The sequence below is a fragment of the Chiloscyllium plagiosum genome, chromosome 18 (genome assembly GCF_004010195.1).
Source record: "Chiloscyllium plagiosum isolate BGI_BamShark_2017 chromosome 18, ASM401019v2, whole genome shotgun sequence".
NCBI lineage: Eukaryota > Metazoa > Chordata > Chondrichthyes > Orectolobiformes > Hemiscylliidae > Chiloscyllium > Chiloscyllium plagiosum.
In genome coordinates, this window is record NC_057727.1 from 10,631,963 (window position 1) to 10,658,367 (window position 26,405).

The window sequence follows — 26,405 nt, forward strand, 5'->3', positions numbered from 1 at the left end:
AGATTGGTGGGGTGGTAGGTGAGGACCAGTGGGGTTCTGTCCTGGTGGCGGTTGGAGGGGTGGGGCTCAAGGGCGAAGGAGCGGGAAGTGGAGGAGATGCGGTGGAGGGCATCGTCGACCACGTCTGGGGGGAAATTGCGGTCTTTGAAGAAGGAGGCCATCTGGGTTGTACAGATATAGGACAGATGTCAGAGATAGGTTCTTTACTCAGAGAGTAGTAAAGGCATGGAATGCCCTGTCTGCAGCAGTAGTAGACTTGCCAACTTTAAGGGCATTCAAATGGTCATTGGATAAACATGTGGATTATAATGGAGGTTAGGTGGGCTTCAGATTGGTTTCACAGGTCGGCACATCGAGGGCCGAAGGACCTGTACTGCGCTGTAATGTTCACTGTTCTAGTATCAACATGTCAAGCTGACAGTGCTAGCTAGACATTGATGATCAACCTGAGACTAGACATACAATAAACCCTTTATTAGGTTTCCCAGTGCAGAAATCTTGCATCTAGCACAGCCTAAGGTTGTCAACTCCAGTGGACATATTCCTAAAGGTTTTATCAAATGATCTCTAACCAAGCTGAACAAATAAACAACCTTTATCTGTCATCCAGGAAGCCATGCAAGTGGGCGAAGCAACAAGCAGTTCAGTAGGAGGGGACTGTCTGGTGAAGGAATTTGACACCATCTTTGGCACAAAGAATGTGATTCCTGACGGTGGTGTTGCCCGCCCAATATCAGAGCTGGGGACATCTGCTCAGGGCTGGAGAGCAACTTGCAATGGGAGGGGCAGGATCCAATCGTCATGAGTATCAGTGACACACGTAGACCCAGGAAAGAGATTCTCCATAAACAGTTCAGCACTAAATTAAAAAGTAGAACCTCAAAGCGTTTTAAGCTCTGCATTATGACCTGAGACATGCAAATTAGCATGGGATACATAAAATTGGAGAGGTGAATACATTGCTCAAGGATTAGTGTGAGAAATAGGCTCCAGTTGATGGGGCACTTGTACCAGTACTAGAGAAAGTGGGGACTGAATGGATGGGAGAGTTGCACATGAACCAGGCTGGGACCTCTTTTATTGTGAAGCAAATATCCAGGGATGTAGTGATTATTTTAAATTGAATATGGGGACAAGGGTTTACGTGTGGACAAGTAACTTATCGAAGAGTAGAGAGAACGAAAGAGAGGAAAATAATATGGGAACTGAGGGTCAAAATATGGCAGAAAGGTACAGACAGGCAAAACATAAGAAGGCACCAACAATCAATACTTGATGCTAAAAAGGTAACAGAAGAAAACAAAAGGGTCTGTATCTGAAGGGGCACAGCATTTATAAAACAAAGTAAACAAATTGTTGACACACATTAAAGTAAATAAATATAATCTGACAGCGATTACAGAGACATTGGTGCAGGGTGATAAAGACTGCATTCTGAATATAGAGGAATAAATTACATTCAAAACGAATGAAGCTAGGTAAAGGTGGAGGGGTAGCACTGCTAATCAAGGATGGCATTTGTACAATAGTTAGAGATTACCTTGATTCAGGAAATCAGGATGTAGGATCAGTTTGAGTGGTGATGAGGAATACTAGGGGAGAAAATTAATTAGTGGGAGTGGTTTATAGGCCCCGTAACAGTACCCACAATGTAGGAAAAAGTAAACATGAAGAAATGTTGGCTGCTTGTGATGAACTGAGGACACTAGTCATTTGTGACTTTAATTGACTGAAAATTCAGAAAACGCAGACTAGCAATAGCAGCCTGGATGAGGAATTCATAAAATATCTTTGCCATATTTTCTTAGAGCAGCACATTCTGGAACCACTACATTTGTAACATGGCAGCATTAATAAATGATCTCAGAGTATAGGCACATTTGGGTACCAGTGGCCACAATGTGATTGAAATCTATATCTAGATTCAAAGGGAGAAAATTGGGCCTAAGACTTGTGTTTTAAATTAAAATTAAGGCACCTATGTGACATGAAAGCTAACAGTGGGCTAGGGATATATTAGGAAAGATTCTGTGGCAAACATTTAACATATATTTCAGAACATTCATAATAAGTATATTCTGACTGCAAAGAAAAATTGTAAAGTGAAAACACACCATCCATGGTTCACTAAAGTCGTCAGGGAAAGCATGAAACCTTAGGAGAGACCAACGAACAGTGCTAGATGAGCAGGTCAGAAAAGATTTAGAAAGATTTTACCAGGACTGGATGATTTGAGTTATAAGGAGAGGCTGAATAGACTGGGACATTTTTCACTAGGGCATGGGAGGTTGAGGGGTGATCTTACAGAGGTTTATAAAATCATGAGGGGCATTGTCAGAGAAATTAGATCACAAAGCACAGTTCAAAGTGAAATTGACAAGCAGTTTATTAGTACCCACGGAAGAGAAATTGACTAAGCTGAAACAGCACAGATAGTCTGTCCAGGTAGCCGAGAATTAGTGGGCGGCACGGTGGCACAGTGGTTAGCACTGCTGCCTCACAGCGCCTGAGACCCGGGTTCAATTCCCGCCTCAGGCGACTGACTGTGTGGAGTTTGCACGTTCTCCCCGTGTCTGCGTGGGTTTCCTCCGGGTGCTCCGGTTTCCTCCCACAGTCCAAAAGATGTGCAGGGTCAGGTGAATTGGCCATGCTAAATTGCCCGTAGTGTTAGGTAAGGGGTAAATGTAGGGGTATGGGTGGGTTTCGCTTCGGCGGGTCGGTGTGGACTTGTTGGGCCGAAGGGCCTGTTTCTACACTGTAATGTAATGTAATCTAATCTAATCAATTCTCTTCTTCCAGCTGAGGATGAAGCCAGGTTTTATAGAAATCTTGTACAATGAGGTTAATTAAAATGGGGAAAGATACAATGTATTTGGAAATTAAGTAATCCAGTTCCAATGATGATTAATTGAAAAACAGTTATCGTGAGAATGTTCTGATTACCGAAACAATGTAACACCCTGACAGCATCAATGAGTCCTTGATGGGATCAGGAGATTCCAGCTCTCTTTGCAGGTAGGTGAAAATGTCTCTTTTGAAACAGTAAGGTGGTTCTAATGTTCCTGTCCTGGGAGCAAGGTCCTTGGTGGTGCCTCTCCATCTGACCTATTCCTTGTGTGGCTTTAGTATTGCTGTGTTATGAGTCTGCCCTTGGAGCTTTGGGACAGCTGTGTTGACAGTGTATTGTTAATGTGTTTTGGGAAGTGTATTCCCTTGTCTACAAGTGCTGTCTGCATTCACTTGTCAGCCTGTTTGGTCACTGCTGAGGCATTCTGGGTGTTTCTGGTATAGTTTGGCCAAGTTTGCTTTCTAATGTTCTGTGTGGGTCGACTATGGGTAGGTGGGGGGGGGTGCAGATATTTTCCCACAGGCATAGATAAAGTGAATAGCAAATGTTTTTTCTCTAGCGCAAGGGAGTTCAAAACTAGTGGACATAGGTTTAAAATGAGAGGGGAAAGATTTAAAAGGGACCTGAGGGGCAACTTTCACCCAGACAGTAGATCGTATGTGGAATGAACTGTCAAAGAAAGTGGTAGATGCAGTCTCAAGATTCAAAAGACATTTGGACAGGTAGATGAATAAGAAAGGTTTAGAGGGACATGGGCCAAACACAGGCAAATGGGACTAGTTTAGTGTGGGGAACTTGGTCAGCATGGATGAATTAGACTGAAGGGTCTGTTTCCATGTTTTTGACTTGCTGATAAATCAAAACACAAATAAAAGCAAAGGATATCTAAAACTTAATTAGGAGGGAGAAATTAAAAGAATCTAGCTAGAAATGTAAAACAAAAAAAAGGAACAGCAAGAGTTCCTATAGGTATTTAAAAAGGAAATGAGTGAGTGAGTGCTGACCCTCTAGATAATGAGAATGGGGGGTTAGCAGTAGACAATAAGGAAATGGTAGATGGAATGAACAATTATTTTGTTTCTATCTTCCCTATAGAGGACACAAAAGAAATTGCAGGAGCAATAAATTAGATGATGGAAGGGAAGCAGGAACATTGTCAAATTACAATGAATTTGGGAAGTGGTACTAAGCAAGCTGGTAGAGCTGTAGTGTGGCAAGTTTCTGGGTATAGATGGATTTCACTCTAGACTTTCGAATGAGATCATTCATGAATCATTACTGTAGCTGTATTAATTTTCCAAAACTGCCCAATTCGGGAAAAGTTCTATCAGACTGAAAAGTAGCAAATATAATCCCCCTAAACAAGAATCGAAGAAAAGAGGAAACTTTAAGCTAGTTAGCTTGATGTCTTGTTTAATTGGGGGAGTAGGGGTGGGTGTTCGAATCAATCATTAAGGACATGAAGCAGAGCATTTATAAAACCTCCAGTAATCAGGAAAAGACAACAGGGTTTCATAAAGAGGAAATCATATTTAATTAAATTTATTAGACTTCTCTGAAGGAGTAACATGCAATGTGGATAAACAGGATTTCCAGAAGGCATTTGATAAGGCGCTACAAAGGTTATTAAAGAAAATGAAAGCTCATGCGTAGGAAGTAGCCTGCTAGCACAGACAGAAAATTGGCTGACTGACAGAAAACAGAGAGTATGCATTAATGGATATTTGTCCGATTGACAGGATGTGATGAGTAGAGACCTGTAGGAGTCAGTGCTGGGACCTCAATGTTTTGCAACTTGCAGCAATGACTTGGATGATGGGAGTGAAGACATGGAATCTAAATTTGGAGATGACAAAGATAGGTCAGAAAACATGTTTTGAAGAAGATAAAGAGTTTGCAGACTGACACAGATCAGCTGAGTGAGGGGGAGGATGGAGTATAATGTGGGAAAATGTGAAGTTGTTCACTTTGGTAGGAAGAATGAAAAAATAGAGCAATACTTAAACACAGAATGGCTGAAAAATGTTGAGGTGCAGAGGGATCTAGATGTTCTAATGCACGAGTCACAGAATGTTAGTATGCAGGAACAGCATGTCATCAAGGCCACTGGGATGCTATACCTTATTAAGAGAAACTCAATATGTAAATAGAGATCGTATGTTGAAGTTACACAGGCATTCGTGAAGACCACGTCTCGAATATTATGTGCTGCTTTGGTCTCCTTATTTAAAGAAGGATATAAATGCATTGTAGGTGGTTCAGAGGAGGTTAACAGATGGAGAGCTGAAAAGAGTGAGTTGACTTATGATGAAAGGTTAGACAGGCTGGACATATCTCAGCTGGAGTTTAGAAGAGAGAGAGAGAGAGACAGAGAGAGAGAGAGAGGAGTGTCTTGATTGAAGTGTATAAGGTCCAAACAGATCTTGAAAGGTGGATGTGAAAAGGTTTCCTCATGTGGGTGAGCCCAGAACTAGAAGGCACGGTTTCATAAGAACCAAGAGAAGGACTAGGCAATTCATACCTACCTCAAGTCTGCTCCACTATTTAATCTCAACTCCACTTTCTTGCCCACTCCCCATAACCCTTCAACCCATTACTAATTAAAATTCTGACTGTAGCTCCCTTAAATTTATTCAACGTCCCGGCACCTATCACACTCTGAGGCAGTGAATTCCTCAGGTTCAGGACTTTTTGAGAGAAATAATTTCTCAGCTCTATTTTAAATCTGCTACCCCAAATCCTAAAGCAATGACCTCACATTCTAGTTTGCCTCACAAGGAGAAAAATCTTCTCTCTGCCTACTTTGTAAATCCCGTCTAGCATCTTATATAGCTCAATTAGAATTCTCTCATTCTTCTAAGCTCCAGAGAGTGTAGACCTCAGCCACTTTGTCTCTCTTCAGAAGACAATTACAATTACGGACCACCCTTTGAGATGTGACGTGAGGAGGAATTATTTTTGTCAGAGGGTTGAACAATTTTGGGACTCTATCTCAGAAGGCAGGTGTCACCTTTAAGGTGGAGGTAGATCGATTCTTGTTTCCCAAGGAGATCAAAGGTCATCGGAAGAAGATGGGAATGTGAAATTCAAAATACAACTAGACCCTACTGAACGGACAAGCAAACTCAAGAGACTAACTGGCCCACTTCTGCTCCTATTTTGTATATTTGGGATTGACAACAAATACTGACTTAGCCATCAAAGCCCATGCTCCATGACAAACAAAAATAATAACTTCTAAGTAGAATCCCTGTGGTATGGAAGCAGGCTATTCAGCCCATCGAGTCCACACCAAAGGGCACCCCATCCAGACCCACCCCCCCTACCCTATCCCTGCATCGTCCATGGCTAATCCACCTAGCGTGTACACTCTTAAAAACCAAGTGCAATTTGGCATGGTCAATTCACCTAACCTACACATCATTGGACCATGGGAGGGGACCAGAGTACCCGGAGTAAACCCATGCAGACACAGGGAGTATGTGCAAACTCCACACAGACAGTCGCCCGAAGCAGGGATCAAACCCAAATCCCTGGTACTGTAAGGCAGCAGTGCTAACCGCTGAGCCACCCTTAATTATTAGCCCTCGAGCATCTTACTCAAGTGACGCATCTTCCTCGGTGTTTTTTTAGTCAACACATTCAGACATGTTATGATTCACCACTGGAATGGACGAGATATGAAGCCAGACCTCCTAGTCCAAGTATAGGATTGCAACTATTGTGCCACACAAACCCTTTTGTAAATGATCCCTTCCACTTCAGTGTCAGAAACAGTAATGCCATGATTTTCAGTCAATCCCCTTATTAGTGTGAAACCACGATTTACAAGTGTCTGCTGATCTCCCAATTCCCCTCAAACTAAGAATGGGGCTTATTAAAACCAGTCTTGTTACTGGCCCCTAATCTGCATAGCAACCCAAACTGGTGCGATGATGGCACTGAGCAATCCAAGAGGATTGAGGTCCAATTTAAATCAAGTCAGCCACAGGCATCTTTTGCTTCAAAAGGCCAGGAAAATGATGTCGTGCTTTATTTTAATCCCGTTCTGCTTGACCACATGAAGGATTCTGCTTAAATGGGTAGGTTGTCTATTTCTGAACATGATGTGGGACTTCTCGATATTGCTCTGAATCATTATAGCACTATGCCACTTTCAGCGTTGCACTTATCACATACACCTTCTTCAAAGTCACTGTTGTTATTGTCAAAAATAATGATGTGCACATCCACTTTCATTAACATCATTGACCCAAGCCAACGTATTCCAATTTATTTTTCCATGGGATTCTTTAATGGGATGTGGGCATCACTGTCTGGGTCAGCATTTCTGGCCCATCCCTAGGGAGTGGTGGAGAGCTGCCTTCTAGAACAACTGTTGGTAGACCAACAATGCACCTGGGGAGATAGTTCCAGGATTTTACTCAGTGACAGTGAAGGAACAGCGATTATGTCTCCAAGTCAGAACGGTGAGTGGCTTGGAGGGCAACTTGCAGGCTCCCATAATCCCATATCTGCTGCCCATATCCTTCTAGGTGGAAATGGTCATGGGTTTGTAAGGTGAGTCAAAGAAGCCTTGGTATATTCCTGCTGTGCATCTTGTGATGGTATACAATGCTGCTATTAGGAATCAATGGTAGAGGGAGTAAATGTTTGTGGATGTGGTGTCAATCAAGCAGGATACTCTATCACGGGTGGGTCAAGCTTCTTGAGCATTTTTGGAGCAGTACTTATCCAGGCGAGTGGGAAGTATTCCATCACAGTCCTAACTTGTATTTATACACAAAATCTGCTCGATCAATCCTAGTCAACATATTCCAATTTATATACATTCATGGGTTTCCAAATTTTGATCAACACATGCTTAACTACTCAATTCTGCCATTATGAATTGTTTCCAACAAAAAGAGATCTATTGTTAGATGTGATGAACAATATTTGTTAAACAATCCTGATTGGGCTAATAGATACACGAAAAACAAATTTTCGTAAAATTTATAACATAGTTCATTTATGCTTGTTTATAGCATAGTTCATTATAACATAAATTCATTCCCAGGGATCTACTTTTTGTAAACGAATTCTGGATCTTTTTGATTTACCTGAAAGCTTGGGGAATCTATAGATCACCACTGCTTTCTCCAAGGCAATGCCTCAACCAGAGTTGGCTTGCTCATCAATCAGCTTCTTATTCTTCTGTACTTTTGCAATCATTTGACATTTGTATCTTATTGACCTAATGAATGAAAACAAATAGCTTAGGCGAACATGTCTTCCTGTTCAGCAATAAACAGAGACTTGTATTCCTAAGGTAAGTAAACCTCTAACGTAACAGGCTAAGTCAGAAGCCCATGGGCTCAGAGTGGACATTTGGGCAAGTTGCTTGTGGGTATTCCCTTGTATGCTTTCTTTATGGGATGTCAATATTGCTGACAAGGCCAACATTTGTTACACATCTTGTTGAACTGCTACAGTTCATATGGCTCGTGAGGCCATTTCACAGGGCAATGAAAAGTCGACCACATTATGTCCAGAGTCACATGCAACCCACCCAGACGTTCCAGTGGGTCAACACTTTCATTGCTGGTTTCTGTAGCCACTGCTACAGCTCAGCATTAGAATCATAGAATTATACAATATGGAAGAGGCCCTTTGGCCCATCTGTCCCACCATTTGGCTCAGCAGCTGGAGAAATCAGAGGGAACTTGGATCAAATGCAAGTCAGAGTTAGATTTCCTAAAGGAAACCAGTGAATCAGATGGGCTTTTGTAACAATCAATGTTTGCGGGTGGCACAGTGGTTAGCACTGCTGCCTCACACTGCTGGGAACCTGGGTTCAGTTCAAGCCTTGGGCGATTGTCTGTACAGAGTGTGCACATCCTCCTCGTGACTGCGTGGGTTTCCACCGGGTGCTCCAGTTTCCTCCCATGGTCCAAAGATGTGCAGGTTAGGTGTATTGGTCATGCTAAATTGCCCATAGTAACTACAGGCGTGTTAGCCATTATAGACGTAGGGTTCTGTGGATAGGGTGGTGGGCTGGGTCTGGGTAGAATGATCTTCAGAGGATCAATGCAGGCTCGATGGCCCGAATGGCCACTTTCCACACTGTAGGGCGCCTATGGTGATACGATAATTTTCATGGTCACCATTCCTGTGATTAGCTTTCAATTCCAGATTTTATTAGATGAATTTAAATTCCACCAGATGCCATTGTGGGATTTGAACTGAGTCCAGACCATATTAGTCTGGTTCTCTGGACCACAATGAAATCATCACTACATCCCCACTGCAACATCCCCTGGCATGTGAATGGAATTTGTCTCTCTTGCATGTTACCACAGAATCCCTACAGTGTGAAAGCAGGCCATTCGGCCCATCAGGTCCACACCGACCCTCTAAAGAGCATCCCACCCAGACTCACCCCACCCTACCCTATCCCTGTAACCCTGCATTTCCCATGGCCAATCCACCTAAACTGCGTATCTTTGGACTGTGGGAGCAAACCAGAGGGCCCGGAGGAAACCCACGCTAAAACTCCACACAGACAGTCTCCTAAGGGTGGAATCGAGCGCTGTGCCAACCACTGAGCCACTGTGCCGTCCCAGTACACCAGTGAAAAATTAGAACCATTAGGAGAATGACAGGAATGATGGCTATTTCCTATGGTTTAGGAGTCACTTCCATTTGTTAAATCAATCAGGTTCACAGCTTCTTTGTCCAGGTCCCCGAGGAACATATTCAACCACAGGGTCACCATTTGCTCTGAAGTCACCAGGATTTGAACATTAATTCCCAGAACATTGTGACGGACAACCCCTGGAGAAATGTCAAGGGGGCATCGAGATGATAAAATTAAATTTTGAGTCCAAAATACCCCTTGAACATTTTCATTTGTTAGATACATGAAGGAGGAGCTGGCTAGCTTGGCTGGCAAGATGGTGGCCTACGATTCTGATTAACACCAACTACGTGGGTTCGATTCCAGTACGAATGTCACCTTGCCCTGTCCCTGAAACTGGAAGCCAGTAGCAAAAACTTCACTGACGACAACTAAGAAAAAAAGAGATTAGGCTGAAGCATTGGCACACAATGGGGCAATTAAGGGCCTACCCTGAGAACAGGACACATCTCCCACTCATTGTATTGATTAGATTAGATTCCCTACAGTGTGGAAACAGGCCCTTTGCCCCAACAAGTCCACACCAACCCTCTAAAGACTAACCCACCCAAACCCATTTCCCTTTGACTAATGCATCAACACTATCGGCAATTTAGCATGGCCAATTCACCTGACCTGCACATCTTTGGATTGTGGGAGGAAACCAGAGCTTCCGGAGGAAACCCACACAGACAGTCATCCAAGGCTGGAATCGAACCTGGGACCTTGGCGCAGTGAGGCAGCAGTGCTAACAACTGAGCCACCGTGCTGCCCATTGTCATGCATTAACTCCACAGCAAGCTAACAGTGGTCAGTTTGTAACTACTGGCAGTCAGCCACCATTCATTGTCTGCTGCTTAGTTCACAAAGAAAAGTATTCAAATTCCCAGCAATTGCAGCATTTCCAGTTTGACTACATCAACACTGCAGAAGCACTGAAACAGACCCTGCACTGTAAACAAAAGCTGACATTCCAACTAACTTGGCCCACATCCGAGATTCCAATTGATAAAGGGACTGGATTATTATCCACCTGCTACATTCCTCTATAAAAATGCCATGTATTATTCAGACCTGCAAACAATCCCAGAAATCTTGCCCCAACAATAACATGCATGTATATAACATAGTTAACATTATAAAATATCGCAAGAGGTTTCCCATGTTATAGTTCATATTTTCCATAAGTTAGTTGACAAGCCCCAACAGTTGGTCACACTCAGCACTAAAGTGATGTGTATCCAATGGGATGGATCTGAGCCCTGTCCAGTTCCTTAGCATTTGCCCCACATCTCCATTAGTGTCAGGAAAGAAGTGACAGGCTCTTCTCTCTTGATCGGAAGGGCAGCCTACTAGAGGTCTTGAAAAGTATGAAAACTATTGATAGGGTTGTTAGAGACAAATATTTCCTCTTATTGAAAAGAGCATAAATTGAGGCCATCAACATAAAATATGTAAAAGGGAATTCTGAAGAAATTGCTTTCCTAAAGCCAGGAAGTGGCTGAAGCAAGTTCTGTAATTCACAGCATATAGTTTGACACCACATATAAGATGTCCCCAAAAGTCATGTTTTTGCACATAATTGTGGTACGGACAACTCACAACTTGATGACCAACGGAGGTGCGCTCATGAAGGGACCAAACAGGTTGATGCTCAAGCCCATCCCACACGCACCAGTGTGACCTCCAATACAATAGGACCGGGAGACTTTCCTGGTCAGCCACTTCCAGCCACAACATACAATATAACACATATTTTACTGATTGATATAACGGATCTAATAATGGATCAAGCGAGCGATACTCGCTGTGCTACAAAAAGTTGTGAGTTTAACACACAGGCACCAATTTGCAGCAGAAGCTGATGGTATTTCAAGATGGTGTGACGACCCTTTAACAAGGCTATGGTGCACTTGGGTTTTTTTCAAGATGGGGTTGTAAAAGCAGAGGTGTCAATTTGACTGGAAATGGTTACTTGAAAACAATGGTAGGGGAGTGGCCAGTTCTCCCAGTTCAGTTTTTTTTCTAGCTTGGTTTAGTTTTAGTAGACAGTCAAAAAACTGCTGGGGTCCTAGAGAAGCAGCTACAGTGAAAAGAGGTTCCAGGCTTCAACAGATGTTTCTTGCCTGAACTTTCTCTCTGAAATCTCTCCTGCCTGTAAGAACCTTTATTTGAATTTACCTTTTGACAAAGGGTGTGTTTACGGGATGTTGCAGGGATTGGAACAGCTTCATTAAGTTGCAATAGAGTCGGTTGGGTTTTCAAATAGTTTAAGTTATTCTAAATTCTGTTTTTCTTTTGTTAAAGTTTCAATGGAAGCGTTTAAATAAATTCTGTTTTGTTTAAAGCTGAGTTGCTTGACCAGCTTCAATCTCGTAGAATATCTATTTTACATCTGCCCTTTAAAATAAGAAAAGTTGGGATTTGGGCTACCTTCTTAAAATATTTTGAGAGAGTCTGGTCTGGTCCATGACAACCACCCAGACGTATGCTGATAGTTCACTTTTAAATGCATTGTCTGTGGCAACCTTCATTTTTGGTGATATCTTTGGCTCTTCGACCTATATTAGAATAAGGGGTAAGCTATTCAGGGCTGAGATGAGAAAGGATTTCTTCAGAGAGTTGTGAACCTGTGAAATTCTCTCACACAGGAAGCTGTTGGGGCCAGTTCATTAGATATGTTCAAGAGGGAGCTGGACGTTTACTTTGTGGCTAAAGGGATTAAGGGGTATGGAGAGAAGCGGGAATGCGGTACTAAGATTGCAAGATCATATTGAATGGTGGTGCAGGCTCAAAAGGGCTTAATGGCCTACTCCTACACCTAATTTCTATGTTTCTATGTTACTTCAAAATTGATAGTATCTAGTCCATTTAAGTTACACGAAACAAACTCATGAGGGAGAAGGGAACAGAAGTTTTCTTAGATTGAGATTTTAGATTTTGTTAGATTTAGATGAAGAAAGATGGGAGGAGGGTCCAATGGAGCATTAACTACATGGGCTGGTTGGGCTGAATGGCCTGTTTCTGTGCCATATTTGCTGTGCAGATGAGAAGAGTTGCAAGTATAGCTCCATGTCCTTAAGGACTCAGGATTTATTCACAGAAGAAGGGTACCAGTGGCCCATCCCTAATTGCCCATATGGGCATTTAAGAGTCAACCACATTGCTATGGGTCTGGAGTCACATGTAGGCCAGATGGAGTAAAATCAGCAGTTTCCTAAAGGACATTAGGGAACCAGATCGATTTTTCCAATAATCAACGATGGTTTAATGGCCAACACTAGATTCTAATTCCAGATTTTTTACTGAGTTCAAGTTCCACCATCTGGTATTCAGTCAGTGTTGCACCTGAAACCCCACATACTGGGGATGAGGTTTTAGCTATGTTTTCTTAACAGCTCATTCCGAATCAAAATTTATGACTTTGGATTTTCACATTCACTTGTTATGGTTTTGAAGTGGCCATAAACTAAAATCTGGAAATCCCCAGTGAAAGTCCCCACCTCCTACAGCTCCACTCAACTCTTAACCTTCATGCCGGCCAGCTCACATTTCCGAGTTGTGAATCACTCACACATATACTGGACATGTGTCCAAAAGAGAAGTGAGATTTGGTTAATACTTTAACTAATTCTTCTGCACTCTGTCCGCCTTGTACAGGAACCAGTGTTATACTTACCTGAGAACAAATCTGACAGCGTTCATGAAGAGAGAAACAGAGCTAATGTTTTGAGTGTGATATGACTTCTTCAGAACTGAAAGGAGATGGAAATTGTTGTTTTCTTATGGTGTTAACAGAGGGGCTAGTGGGTCCCAGAACAAAAGACAGCAACAGTGTTAATGGTGGTAATGATTTGGAGATGCCGGTGTTGGACTGGGGTGTACAAAGTTAAAAATCACACAACACCAGGTTATAGTCCAACAGGTTTAATTGGAAGCACACTAGCTTTCGGAGCGACGCTCCTTCATCAGGTGATTGTCAAGGTGGTAAAGGAGGGATTTAGTATTTCCATTACCACAGGTTACAACTGTCTGACCACAGCATCATATGTCCGCAAATGTGCCATTGTCAATAAGGAGCCAATAGAGTCCTGAGGTGAAGATTAAGGCTCACATAGGTCTACTTTATTAAATGGTAAAGCATTTGTATTTCTATCTTCACTTTCATTACCACAAGCCCCGACCGCACCACCCCCGCCCCCCCCAACTCCTGCCTGTCTCCACCCCTCAAACTTGTGGATAATGGAGGACTTTTCAAGTGTGTTCTCATTTGTAAGTTAGGAAGTACAGCAACCAAGCACACAGCAAAATCCACAAAGTGCATTGACACAAATGACCAGATAATAAGTTTTCACAATAATGGTTTGGGGATACATATTAGCCAGACCACCACGGCAAACTCCCTTGCCCTCCTTGAATGGTGTCATGGGTACAATGACAAGGCCCCATTTTAAAATTACAACATTGAAAAGACATCTGGATGGGTATATGAATAGGAAAGGTTGAGAGGGTTATGAGCCAAATGCTAGCAAATGGGACTAGATTAATTTAGGCTATCTGGTTGGCACAGAGAAGTTGGATTGAAGGGTCTGTTTCCGGGCATATGTCTCTATTACTTTCTGACTCATCCAAAAGTCAACACCTCTGGCAGTGCAGCGAACCCTCAGAACTGCACTGGCCACATAGAACATAGAAAAGTACAGCACAGAACAGGCCCTTAGGCCCACGATGTTGTGCCGAAGTTTAATCCTAGCGTAAAAGATAATAACCCAACCTACGCAGCCCTCAATCAACTGATATCCATGTGCATAAGACCATAAGACATAGGAGTGGAAGTAAGGCCATTCGGCCCATCGAGTCCACTCCGCCATTCAATCATGGCTGATGGGCATTTCCCTTAGGCCCACGATGTTGTGCCGAAGTTTAATCCTAACGTAAAAGATAATAACCTAACCTACGCAGCCCTCAACTCACTGATATCCATGTGCATAAGACCATAGGAGTGGAAGTAAGGCCATTCGGCCCATCGAGTCCACTCCGCCATTCAATCATGATTGATGGGCATTTCAACTCCGCTTACCCGCATTCTCCCCGTAGCCCTTAATTCCTTGTGACATCAAGAATTTATCAATCTGTCCAGCAGTTGCTTAAATGTCCCCAATGACTCTGCTTCCACCACCACCGCTGGCAACACATTCCATGCATTCACAACTCTCTGCACAAAGAACCTACCTCTGATGTCTCCGCTATACCTTCCTCCTAATATCTTAAAACTATGACCCCTCATACCAGTCAATCCTGCCCTGGGGAAAAGTCTCTGGGTATTGACCCTACCTATTCCTCTCATTATCTTGTATACCTCGATCAGGTCACCTCTCTTCCTCCTTCTTTCCAAAGAGAAAAGTCCCAGCCTTTTCAAACTTTCTTCATAAGACCAGCCCTCCAGTCCAGGCAGCATCCTGGTAAACCTTCTTTGCACCCTCTCCAAAGCCTCTATCTTTCCTAAAGTAGGGCGACTGGAACTAGACACAATATTCCAAGTGTGGTCTCATCAGGGACTTGTAGAGTTGCAGCAAAACCTCGTGGCTCTTAAACTCGATCCCCCTGTTATTGAAAGCCAAAACACCATATGCTTTCTTAACTACCCTATCCACTTGGGTGGCAACTTTGAGGGATTTATGTACTTGCACACCCAAATCCCTCTGTTCCTCCACACTGCCAAGAATCCGGTCTTTAATCCTATATTCAGCATTCGAGTTCGACCTTCCAAAATGCATCACATCATCCTGGATTCTGGGCTCCGATCTCTGCAGTGGGGACTCAAAGCCACAAGGTTCTGGTTTCAAAGTGAAAGCACTCTGCCTTGAAAGTGAAGAACAAACAGAAACCACTGGCAATCCACTGAAGGTTCAGAGGAGAGGAAATGATAGTCAGCAGACAGGGCAAATGCTGGAAACTCCGAATAGGGAGAGGGTAGGTCACTGTTAGAGTATGATGTGCAGTTCAGGAATCCACATTGTCGGACGGATGTGATTGCACTGGAGATGGTACAGAGGAGATTTATCAGGATGTCACCTGGGCTGCAAACTTTCAGTTATAAAGAGTGATTTGACAGATTGAGGTTGTTTTCCTTAAAGCATAGGAGACAGAAAGGAGGTGTGATAGAGATTATAAAACTGAGGAGCTTAGATATGTAGGAACTTCTCCCCTTGATGGAGGGATCAACGAATGATTGATTGATTGACTGTTGTCACATGGAGTCATAGAGATGTACAGCACTGAAACAGGCCCTTCGGTCCAATTCGTCCATGCCGACCAGATATCCTAACCTAATCTAGTCCCATTTCCCTCTTGGCCCATATCCCTCTAAACTCTTTCTATTTATATACCATCCAGATATCTTTTCAATGTTGCAATTGTACCAGCCTCCACCACTTCTCTACATCGGGAAGACCAAACGTAAACTTAGGGAACGGTTCGCCGAGCATCTCAACCAGGCCCGCAGGGGCCGACCAGACTTCCCAGTTGCTGCCCAGTTTAATTCCCCTTCCCACTCCCTTTCCAACATGACCATCCTTGGCCTCTTCCATTGCCACAATGAACCAAACCGCAAATTGGAGGAACAACACCTCATCTTCCACCTGGGCAACCAACAGCCTGGAGGACTCAACAGTAAGTTCTCCAATTTCAAATAACCTCCCTTCCCACCCCCATACTCCCTTCCCAGCACCTCCCCCTCCCTTCCACTCCTCCCTGCCACCAACCAGATTCATTCCTCCCATTGACCAACCAAGTTCACCTATCCTCACTTCACCACCCAGTCCCTGCCACACACTTTACCTGCAGCTCCCCTACACCCACCCAGTCCTGAAGAAGGGTTACACCCAAAACGTCGACTTCTCCACCTCCTGATGCTGCCCGGCTTGCTGTGTTCTTCCAGCCCCCTGCCTGTCTACCCTGGATTCCATCATCTGCAGTTTGTTTTTGTCTCCACCACCTCCTCTAGCAACTCATCCCATACACACACCACCCTCTGTGTGAAAAAGTGGCCCCTTTTAAATCTTTCCCCTCTCACCCTAAACCTATCCCTGGACTCCCCCACCCCAGGGAAAAAAACCTTTTCAGTTTACTCTATCCATGAACCTCATGATTTTATAAACCTCTGAAAGGTCATGTACTGAGATACAGTAAGAAGTGTCATTTTGCATGCTATACAGGCAGATCGTACCATGCAAGATGCATCAGAGTGGCAGAACTGAGTGCAGAATATGGTGTTACAGCTGCAAAGAAGATGAAGAGAGAGAGATCAACATTAACATTTGAGAGGTCTGTTCAAAAGTCTGATAACAGTGGGGAAGAAGTGGTTTTTGAATCAATTTGTAAATGTCTTCAAACTTTTATATCACTACAGGGAATGGATTTAGGTAAAGGCAAGATGTGAGGAAAAATGCTTTCACTGCAGGGGTAATAACGACAGAAACTTTCATAATATTTAAGAAGCATTTAAGTGCGCATTTGCGATGCCAAGATAATAGGCCAAGTGCTCGCAAATGGGATTAGAATAATTCAGTGTTTGTTTTTCAACTGGCCCAGACTTGATGGGCCAAAGAGCTTTTTTCTGTGCTGTGGACCTCTATGACTGTATGATACAGTGCAGGGATATGGGCTCTATGGAAGATTTTGGAACTTCTCTTTTTAAGTATCACCTTGGCTCAATTGACATACTCTGACCTCTGAGTCACAAGTTTGTGCATATGAGTAGGATATGAATTTGTATCTGAATTCACACTTCAGTTTGATATGGTCAGACTGCTACACTGCTGCTGAGAAGCTGAGCTCCCACTTGACTAATCAAGGATTTTAAAGGTTCCACGACACTCTTGAAAGGAAAGCAAGTAACCATAGACACAGGTTCTCTCTTAACCAACACAAAAACTGAACAAAATTAGTCAATCACCTTATTGTCTTTGCTGGGATCTTTCTATGCACAAAAATGGCTGCCGCAAGCATCTACATGACAAAGTCACCATGCCTCAAGGTATAAGCACCAGACAGTCCCTCAATCAGCCACTTCATCTTCAGCAGAAAGAGCTTGGGTTATTCACGGCTAAGCATAGTATTAGCGAACATTGGAGGGAGCTCCCAGAGATGAAGTACTAATGCCCCAGGTGCACAATACTAATAAACCTCAACCAGAGACACTTCCGAATGTGGGGACCGTGGAAGGGCTGAGGCAGAGATGGGTGGTGTGAAATCAGGCTTCCACTCCTGATTACTCTGCAGTGACTGGTAATGGGAAAGGTGTGTGGGCACAGCACGTTAGATAAAGTCAAGGTAAGTGGTAATGGTTGAATCATTTGCTGACACACACACAGGCAGTCCCAACATATAAAGAGCTGCCAACTGGGTGAGGTACCTAGGGGTGCTGCCACTATACACTGGCACTGGAGCATGTTGGCATTAGATGCTGCTCAAATGGCAGCTGGCATTGTACATTGTACATGGTGACCCTGTACCCTGTAACCTTAAAGTAGGCATTTACATTGGACATGGATATTAACATATCTTTGCATTGAGGACAGACACCAATGGATGAAGAATGTAACATATGAGGAATGTTTGAGGATTCTGGGTTTATACTCGATGGAGTTTAAAAGGATGAGATGGGATCTAATTGAAACTTACAGAATACTGAATGGCCTGGACAGAGTGGATATTGGGAAGATGTTTCCACTGGTAGGAGAGACGCGGCTCTGAGGGCACAGCCTTAGAGTAAAGGGAGGACCTTTTAGAACAGAGATAATGAGAAACTTCTTCAGACAGAGCGTGGGGAATCTATAGAATTCACTGCCACAGAAGGGTGTGGAGGCCTGGTCATTGAGTACATTCAAGACAGAGATTGATAGATTCTCAATTGTCAAGGGGATCAAGGGTAATGGGGAGAAAGTGGGAGAATGGGGTTGAGAAACTTATCAGCGGAGCAGACTCGATAAGCTGAATGGTCTAATTTCTGCTCCCTTATCTTATAGTCTTATGCTGATGGTGTACACTGCTACAAGTGGTTCTGGTATTGTACATTGGCAACAGTGCTGGAGCTGTACACAAGCACCAGTGGGCAATTAAACTGATGGTGCACTGACAGCAGCACACACAGGTCTTGTAAAATGACACCAGTGTATGCTGGTATTGAATACTGGCAACTGTCAGCACATTCTGCAGAGGAAGAGTGGAAGCTGGACAAACAAAATGAGACAAAGATGGCAGAAAGATAATTCCACCATGTCTGAAGAAGATGGATGAAAGGCCAACCTGTTGGATAGCATGCGAGTACAGGTGAGTGTCAGAGATAGAGGTGAAATTTTGTCATCAAACACACCAAATATCTCTCCTGTTAATTTAAGGAGTCAGTCCTTTTCTTAGCTTTTGTGTGAAAAAGGAAGCTGGCTGGTTTGTCTGATTCCCAATGTATTTGGCCTGTGAAACTCAACATTGAACTTTTGATCAGCTTACCCATAGCATATAGCCTGGTGAATAACTGGAACTGTGCTTACTAAGGTGATGACTGTCATGTTTAAGAGTTGTAAGTAGCTGTTCTGAAAACTACCTGAAAATCAGTATTAGGATGAGAACATCACAAATGAAAACATTCACAAAACAAACTGAATGTTTCCTCAATGATTCGTTAGGGTTAACAACGATTTTACAATTTCAGGAAGGTTTAGGCAACCACTGCCTTTCCACGATTTGATTACCACCCTCATAGACAGGCTTTCTCTTCCGTGATTGGGCTACAGCACTTTAACAATAATCTAGTTTTACCAGAAACAAGGATGTCAGAAAAACAAATGTTGTATTTTCAGTCATTTGATCATGAGATTAAATGTGGTCTTATGTCATACTCTATAACAAAATATGTGTCACAGATAACAGAGCTTTTAAGCACTAAAAGGTATATTTAACTGCAACAAAATTAAAAATATTAAGAACACAAATTTGCCAATCAGGGTTCAAACCAAATGGGGTAAATCCACATAATCATCCTCCTGTACTCAAATATTGATGTAAGCCGCCAACAATGATAGAGGCCTCTAGCTGCTCCATTAGGAGAAAGGGACAATTTTAAGACCCATTCAATACCCAACCTGTACTCAATCTAGCAGGTGGCTACCAAAACAAGGGTACTGTTAGCACTGGCCCAAGACCGGATTTTCTTTTATTCATTTTTAGCACAGTGAGTGGTACTGGCTTGATCAACATTTCCTGCCCATCTCCAATTGTACATGAGAAGGTGTTGGGGATCTGCTTCCTGAAGGCCTAAAGTCTATCTGCTCCAGATACAAATATTCCAGGATTTGGGTCCAGTGAAAGACTGGTGGCATTACAGGTCATTCTGCTATAACGTACATTTTGTTAACGTGAATTCGCTGAAATTAGGGAGTTTCTGAAGTGCAAACTTTTAAAGAGTGTGTTGGCTGTAATGCGATTACATCATCAACACTAAGCAAGGTTTCTAAAGTGTGATTTTTCTGTAATGCAGGGTTCCACAAGAACACAACCATTACATTATAGAAAAACTACCTGTACACAGTTCCTGTGTGGGAACTTGCTGAGGATGGTGTTTCCAAGCCTCTGCTTCGCTTGTCCTTCCAAATGAGGTTGCAGGTTTGGACCGTACTGTCAAAGGAGCCTTGATGAGTTGCCATGGTGCATCTGGTACACAGTGTTGCCTCTGTGATGACAGAGTGAATGTTGAAGGTGATGGGTGGGGTGTCAATCCAGACAGTTGCGTTGATCTGGATGGTGCCAAGCCTTTAGTTTTGTTGGAACTGCACCAATCTGGGCAGGTGAGGGAGAAATCCACCACACCTTTGGTCGGTGGTGCACAGGCATTGGGAGGTCTGCTTATCCACTGACACAAAAGAATGATTTTCCTGCTCCTCGGATACTGCCTGACCTCCTGTGCTTTTCCAGCACCATTCTAATCTTGACTCTGATCTCCGGCATCTGCAGTCCTCGCTATCGTGTAGGTCTGCTTATCTACCTGGAGCACAACACACTGACACAAAAGAAAAGGATTCATCAAATCAGAGGGAATCTGTAACAAGGCCTGACTCTGACCCCGTCATCCTCACTGGGGAGACAATGGCCTAGTGGTGTTATCTACTAATCCAGAAACTCGGCTAATGTTCTGGGACCCAAGTTCAAAAGGAAGTGAGGACGGCACGGTGGCGCAATGGTTAGCACTGCTGCCTCACAGCGCCGGGGACCCGAGTTTGATTCCAACTTTGGGCCATTGTCTGTGTGGAGTTTGCACATTCCCCGTGTCTGCATGGGTTTTGTCTGGGTGCTCGGGTTTCATCCCACAATCCAAAGATTGGCCCGTTAGTGAATTGGCCATGCTAAATTGCCCATAGTGTTCAGGGATATGTAGGTGCATTAGTCAGAGGTAAATGTAGGATGTTTGGGTTGGGGAATGGGTCTGGGTGGGTTACTCTTCAGAGGGTCGGTGTGGACTTGGTGGGCCAAAGGGTCTGTTTCCACACTGTAGGAATTCTAAGTTCTAAATCCTGCCACGGCAGATGCTGTATTTTGAATTCTGTTTAAAACAAAAAAAATCTGTAATTAAGAATCTACTGATGCCTGTGAAGCAATTGCCGACTGCCAGAAAAAAAGAACATCTGGCACAGAAATGCCCTTGAGGGAAGGTAATCTGCCACTCTCACATGGTCTTGCCCACATGTGGCTCTGGACCCACAGCAATGTAGTCGACTCCCAACTTCCCTCTGAAATGGCCTAGAGAGACACTCAGTTCAAGGGAAGCTAGGGCAACAAATACTGGCCAGCTAGTGATGCCCACATTCTGTGAGGAATTTTTAAAAAATGTCTCCTACTGGTCTTAAATAAGAGGAATGGAAATCATTTCAGCATTCAAACCGCTCTATCGACAGACAATTTCTATGAAATTTGTTTATCATTATCCTCAGAAACTGGATAAGAATTCTAAGTCGTTCTCCCTGAGTTGGCCTACTTTTTCCCTTTGGCCCTTAAAAACTCCACGCTTGACGTTCAGTAGGAGCAGTGCACAATTGCAACCTAAATGGGTGGACCGGATGAATGGCATTTTCTTGGTGCTTTTCCCAACATAACAGCCTACAAAGCACGAAGTTCTGAGGAAGGGTCACCGGACTCTGATTTCTCTAGACAAATGCTGCCAGACCTGCTGAGCTTTGCCAGCAATTTCTGTTTTTGAAGCACAAAGTAGTTTTGACGGGTAACGGTGAAGGGTAATGTTGGAAATTTAACAGCCAATTTGTGCACAGCAAGCTCCCACAAACAGAACTGTAATAATGATCTGATAATCTATTTGTATAATAGTGTTTCAGGGATAAATGCTGGCCAGGACACTGGAGTTAACTCTTAACTTTGCTTTGAATAGTGTCGTGGGATCCTTTGCCCGTGAAGTTCTCAGTTTAAAGTTGCACCAAAAGACAGCGCCTCTGACAGTGCAGCAGCCCGTCGGTACTACAGTGGAATGTCAGCCTTGAATTTTGTGCTCAGCTTTCTGGAGCAGGAGTTCGACCTAAAATTTCAAGCTTTACGGAACTGAAAAACGGCGGGGGGGAGGGAGATGAAGATAAAAAAATAACTCTCACAAAAATATTACAAATGTAGACAGGAAATACAAAAATGTCAGGCCAAGTCAAACGATCACTAGTACTGATCTACTGTGGATTAGCACACTGTGTACACAGAAAAGCAAAATGAGCTGCCAAGTATATGAATGGCAAACAGTCAATTAAAGCTGCCTTTGTTTCTGAATGGAGGCCAAATTTATCTCCCTCCAGAGCAATTCAAAAACAGAAACCTTCTAAATGTTTTTGAAAAGTATTTTGGTATGTCTGCCCTTATTTCCATTGCTTGTTGAGTTGTGCCATATTTTCGAGGAGAAAGTGAGGTCTGCAGATGCTGGAGATCAAAGTTGAAACTTTATTGCTGGAACAGCACAGCAGGTCAGGCAGCATCCAGGGAACAGGAGATTCGACGTTTCGGGCACAGGCCCTTCTTCAGGAAGGGCCTGTGCCCGAAACGTCGAATCTCCTGTTCCCTGGATGCTGCCTGACCTACTGTGCTGTTCCAGCAATAAAGTTTCAACTTGTGCCATATTTTAAAATGTTGCCAGTTTTCATGCATACTGCCTGTCTGCTCTATGTCTAATCAGAAGGGCTATTTGGCCAAGGCAATGATCTAGCGAAGGACTCTGACCCAGGGACAAAGTGTATTTTCCCAGCCAGTAATTCTACAAGTAGCCATATTAACTGACGCTTGGTGTACTACAGTCTCGGCAAGCATCTGTCTTATGTGTGTAGTACCTAGCAATTACACAACAGGCCCACTGCATACTGATGTTTATCAAACAAACGTTAGGCAGCTGAAGGTCAGAGCACAGAGTGTGGCTTGATACTGGCCTGAGTCCACTCGCGCTTGGTTTTTAATCGGAGGCTTGGATAGGCTAGAGGAGGAACATTATGTTAGACCGGCTTGCCTCTGCATTCTCTGATACGTTAAGCACGAGATAAGTCCGTGCATGTGCCCCATTCATGATTGCAGAGGTAACAGGACAAACAGGCAGAGATGGGAGAAACTTGCCTAAAAGGAAACCCTCGCATCTTCCAACACAGCAGACTGTTCTCAGGCCTGTGCTGACCTTTAAATACAGCTGACGGAATAATCCCACTCTCCGTGGCCGTACAATTATTCTTTTCTAGTCGATATCCAATTACCTTTTCAAAGTTCAGACTGAATCCGTTTTGACGTCCTTTCAGGCAGAACATTTAGATCCTACCAACTTGATTTGCTAAAAAATAGTTTTCTCATTTCCCCGCTGATCCTTTTAAGGTCAAACGAAAGACTGGCAGGAGGCGGTCTTCCAGCTCACTGAACCTACTCCACCACTGAATAACCTTGAGGATGAGCTGATCCAAATACAGAAAGCAGGTCTGTCAGTTACAGTGAGGAGAATGCAAAGTTAATGCTTCGAGTCAGATGACCGTTCTTCGGGGTCCCTAGTATCCTTGACACCCATGTCTATCAAAAGTTTGTGGAGTTCAGTCTTGAATATATTCAGTGACAGAGCCTCCATTGCTGTGTCATTGAATATTCTTCTGAACTGCTCTCAAGGGAAGAGAATTCCACAGATTCATGACTCTTTGGGAAAAGAAATTCCTCCTCAACTCTGCCTTGAATGGCAGAGCTGCTTCTCTTTAGACTCTGTCCTCTACTGCAAGGGGAAACACATTTTCAGCATCTGTCCTGTCAAGCCCTCTCAGAATCACCTCTCATTCTTCTAAGTGATGGGCTTAGAAACTGCTGTTGGTTACAATCCTGATGGGAGGACAGCACTGGTAATCAAGCCTGACTACTCCACAAGCTGTTCCAAATGTGTAAATGACCAATTGAAACACCATGGTGGTTAATTTGCCTGAATTTTGGACAGGAGAAATTCACATCAAATTTCCTCAACAAGCAAAAAAGATAAATTTGAGATTTCCTGCGCAACAATGGTAGTGTTCCAACCTCTGGACAGGGAGGCCTGCGTTCACGTTCCACCTGCTTCAGAGATATGTCATAACGTTTCTATAGTGCTCAAAAGGTGTGTCTCATTTTCAGTGTATGGATATCTGTTAGTGCTGTTGTCCTCTGAAGTGGCAAAAAAACCCTGCAGATGTTAGAATCCAAAGTGGGCAAGCAGGAGGCTGGAAGAACCACAGCAAGCCAGGCAGCATTATAAGGTGGAGAAGTCACCGTTTTGGGTATAACCCTTCTTCAGGAATGGTGGTAGGGGTAGGGGGAGCTGCAGATAAAGTGGTGAGGCGGGGGTGGGGATTATGAGTGGGGAGAGGGGCGAAGTGGTGAGGTCATGATAGGTGAATGCAGGTGGTCGGTATGACCTGGTTAGTTGATGGTCATGTCCACCACCTGTATTCACTGATCACTATCTCACCACTCCACCCCCTCTATCCACTTACCCTCCTGCCCCTCGCCCTTTATATCCATCTTCCCCTACCCTGAAGAAGGGTGATTCCTGAAACATCAACTTCTCTGATGCTGTCTGGCTTGGTGTGTTCTTCCAGCTTCCAGCTTATCTACGGTGCCCTTTGAAGAGTGTCATATCATCGGCAATTCAAGTCCCTTTCTGACAAAGTAAAATATTTACTCATGGGTATAGGCCCAACCTGCTCAACTTTTCCTCATAAGACAAAACCCTTCATCCCAGTTAAATAACTCTCCAAAGGCTGGTATCCCATCACCAAGTAACCCTTTATTTACACATGGGAAATTCTTGACACTGATCCAGCTCCCTCAGAAGCAGCTGTCAGAATGAACAGAACCTCTGACACCCCTGTTTTTATCTATCAACCAGGGCTCCCTGCTTGGATCAGGTTAACAGCCTCAGTCAGGGATCTCATATTGATGTCCACCTGGCTGACCTCTGTTATGGATTAGGCCAGACCACTCAAAACATTCTTAAGCAGGTAACCCAGGCATAACTTTGCAATTTGCTTTGGTAAGTGTACAGTGAAAATTATCCAGAGTAGGTTAGCTAGGTTGACTACCAGGATTTAAAACAGACAAACATTTATTCACAAAATTACAGAATCCAACACAAAGAACAGAGTATAGAATACCCACAGAACTCAGTCTATCCAAACTAGACTTAATTATGTTGTCCCAAAAAAAATGTGCAACAGTCCCAGTAAACAAACTCCTTAAACACAGAGCAAAAATGAGACAAAGATGTCCAAGTTAGAAAGGCAGAATGAGAGAGAGTTCAGCAGCCTGTTTCCACACAGCTTCTGCTGTACTTACTCAAACAAGACTTCAGCTTTTAGGACTGACCACTCCCGTTTCATTATACAGGTCACTTCTAAAACATAAAAGCTTTTGACTAAAGTCTCATCTGTTTATGTATAAACAAAAAGGCCTCTCAGTAAACTCTTTCATCTCTGTACCAAAACAGCCAATTTGGAGCCAGGACGGTTTTATGACCCCTCTGACAAAAACCAAGGACATGGTATCCTTAAGAAGAAGGAACAACTTTTAGAAAAAGGACCAGCTTTGTGACACCTCGTGAAAATAACTACACCCAGATCTTTTGTTCTTTGGCAAATATCTGTATCCTTTGGTTGTCAACTGCCCTGCTTGGGAGATCAGTCACTTCTTCCATATTCTATCAATCACCCTTCATGATTTTAAATAATCCTGTCAAATCTCAGAATTAAGATACAAAAATATTGTATTAAAAATTTAGAAGGACTAATAACAATAAAATATACAAAGTACCTACAGAATAGACAAAGGCCATTAAAACTAACAATTCCAAATGGGTATTAGTATTCCATATAAACCTTCTTCCAATCTTGTTTAATCGAACCCCATCAGTATCATCTTCCACTACTTTCTCCGTCCGGTGTTTATCTCGCTTCTTCTAAATACCTCCACCTTACTTCCCTCCCGTAATCAATGTGAAAGGGAGTTCCATTTCCCAACAATTCTGTGGGTTTCTCTTTAATTCCATTTTCAATTTACTGACTGTCCCAGATACGTTTTCATGATTTGGAGGTGCTAGTGTTGGACTGGGGTGTACAAAGTTAAAAATCACACAACACCAGGTTATAGTCCAACAGGTTTATTTGGAAGCACTGGCTTTTGGAGCGCTGCTCCTTCATCAGGTGGTTGTGAAGTATAAAGCTAGTGCATCCAAACAAACCTGTTGGACTATAACCTGGTGTTGTGTGATTTTTAACCAGATATGTTTGCTTTTTATATCTTGTGTCCAGAGTTTGTGAGGCTCTGCTACAAAAGCTTATCCTCATCAGAGTATTCAGAAAGGATAGGACA

General features: G+C 43.3%; 1 protein-coding gene across 2 annotated transcripts in view; it reads right to left on the reverse strand.

The window, feature by feature from the left end:
* Window positions 1–26,405, reverse strand: part of LOC122558838 (ETS domain-containing protein Elk-1-like) — an 85,386-nt gene that overhangs the window by 29,524 nt on the left and 29,457 nt on the right. The window contains exon 1 of one of the 2 annotated variants that reach the window (XM_043707664.1): window positions 7,951–8,084. The exons of the other annotated variant lie outside the window; for it this stretch is intronic. The gene's annotated coding sequence lies outside the window, so the exon portion shown is untranslated. Of the gene's footprint in view, window positions 1–7,950; window positions 8,085–26,405 lie in introns of those variants that run through there. 2 annotated transcript variants of the gene reach the window in all.